A 2,512-nucleotide genomic window follows, 5' to 3' on the forward strand; every position below is an offset into this window, starting at 1 on the left:
ATAGAGTAAAGTGCAAAGAGCTTGCTGTCGAGCGGGGATGTGCGCTATACAATAAATGCTATTTATCATTATTATTATTATTATTATTATTATTACCAGCGTCTGTGGTGTAGTGGCCAAGCACTTCGCTGTCGCACTCATGAGTGGGGGAAAAATTAAATTATTATCAAACATAATTTCTATCTTTCTGCAGGGATGTTGTTTCCCCCACCGCCCGGGTTGGTCCTGACAGGCAAGGTCGGAAACCTACCTCCTATCCTAAATGATCTAAACAGGGTTGATGGAGGTATAAAAACATCTCCTGGTATATAAAAACAACTGTAATATCCACTCGCGGTTGGATTGAGGTAGAGAAGAAAGGTTGTCACCCTTTTCAAGCGAACTGCTAGATCTGGACCGCTGGCGCCCGAATGTAAAACCTGTCCTGAGACGAACGAGCAATTTATAAAATGTCCTGTCATAACGTTTAGACGAGGGCTTAATCTTAAACAAAGACGATGTGTTTATTAGAAGAGTGGATTGTACTGAGTATTGAATGCTAGTTGTTCATTTGAAAGAATCGGCGTATATTTATTTTGATCTATTTTTTTTTTCTTTCAGTTCATCAGTTGCCTCTAAAGGGACTTAAACTAAAGGAAGTTTAGTGTTCATTCATTCAAATTCCGAGTGTCAAACAAGACGGATATTCTCAGGTATTTACAGGTGAGTGGAGTGTATCTCTCAGTCCGCACAGTTGTACACTTGATGGTGTAGTGAAGTAAAGCCTTTGTTGCTGTTTTTGAGGTTGTTTTCGCTGTTATTTTCGTTGTTATTGTTGTTGTTGTTATTGTTGTTGTTGTTATTTGTTGTTGTTGTTGTTATTGTTCGTTGTTGTTTGTTTTGTGTGTTTTTGTGGTAGTTGCTTTTTCTGTTAAATTTTGGAATTTGTATTTATTTATTTATTTATTTGTGTGTGTGTGTGTCTGTCTGTCTGTCTGTCTGTCTGTCTGTCTGTCTGTCTGTCTGTCTGTCTGTCTGTCTGTCTGTCTGTCTGTCTGTCTGTCTTCCCTCCTCTTTCTCTGTCTCTCTCTCTCTCTCTGTGTCTCTCTCTATGTCTCTCTCTCTTCTCTCTCCCCTCTCTCACTCTCTCTCTCTGTCTCTCTGTCTCTCTCTCTCTTTCTTCCCCCCCCCTCTCTCTCTCTCCTTTTTACATCTCAGACACATGAATGTTTAGAACTCTCAGTTTAGTGCTGTGTACAACAACGACACAGACTGTCCCCGTTTAGATTACATCAGGAGTAGACTTGGTGCAGATAGGTTGTCCCCGTGGTTTTATGCACCCCGCTTAATTTAGCCAAATTTGATCATTTTTTGCGTAATTTTTTATTATTTTCCTTTACCATTCTTTTTTAAAATTAACAGAATCGCATAATTTCACTTTTTTTGGTCTCAGTTTGCATAATTTCTGAATATTTCTTTCATAAAACGACGGGGACAGAATAGGGTTCTTCAAAGTCTTCATAACAGTTTCCCTTCACCCCCAATGCCTTTCACCCCTGGCAGGGTATAGGCCACATACAAGCTCCTTCCATTTATGATATAATCTCTCAAGGGCCATCCTTCCAAGCTCGTTCCAAGTGAGCTTCAAGTCTCTCATATCCCTTTCCACCCATCTCCTCCTTGTTTTCCGTGGCATACCCTCTACCCCTGCCTCGTGCTCCCCCTTTCCCTCTCCAGTGGGTAGGAAGAGGGCGTCTCTGGTTGTACTTTTTTTTGGGGGGGGAGGGCGTGGTGGTTAAGTTTTAGTAAGAGCTTAACGGCACTTGCAATACGAATATTATGTCATATAAGTGCCGAAGATGAGAGGTTCAGAGTTCAGAGTAACTTACTAACTTAAGAAAAGAAGGAGAAAAGAAAGGTCTAATAAAGGTCTTCTCTGATGTAAGCTCCCCTGCCCTTTCCTTTCATCTCATTTTCCTTTTTAGGTGCCACAATAATCGGTGGTCTTACTTATCATACTTGCTCGTCTCCGACGCGGAAAGTCCAGGTTCGATTCTCGGTTCGGACACGGATTTTTTTCGCACCCCCCTGCCCACCCAGCAGTAATGGGTACCTGACTTCGAGTTAGGGAAGTAAAGGCAGCGTGGAAAGGGACTGGCCACCCTACCACAATGTTATTATGCCAGAGGCCCAGGAAGTTGTCTCACTAACAAGGCAGTCCTCAATGTCCGGATCGGATGCGGGAATAACTTTTTACTTATTACTATACATATTAGACAACCATTAGCTATGAGAAAGTAAGTAAATACAACATTATTTCAGCTCCAAGTGGACACCAAAAGACTTCATTATAATATCAGAAAGTGTTTTGAACTTCGAACAAGGTAGCAGTAGGCTATATCATCTGCAATTTAAAAAGGGTAAGTCTTTTTTTTTTTAAATATATAATCAAATAATCACTGCTTCCCTTTCTAATTTTGAAACATTGTCGCTGTCAAATTCATCCTTAAACGTAAACCTCATAAATTAAATG

General features: G+C 40.6%; 1 protein-coding gene across 1 annotated transcript in view; it reads left to right on the plus strand.

Moving 5' to 3' along the window:
- The window catches only part of LOC101862081, a gene marked incomplete at its 3' end in the record, with an annotated part of 26,605 nt that overhangs the window by 1,201 nt on the left and 22,892 nt on the right, over positions 1-2,512 (plus strand).

Source organism: Aplysia californica, unplaced genomic scaffold (genome assembly GCF_000002075.1).
Source record: "Aplysia californica isolate F4 #8 unplaced genomic scaffold, AplCal3.0 scaffold01091, whole genome shotgun sequence".
Taxonomy (NCBI): domain Eukaryota; kingdom Metazoa; phylum Mollusca; class Gastropoda; order Aplysiida; family Aplysiidae; genus Aplysia; species Aplysia californica.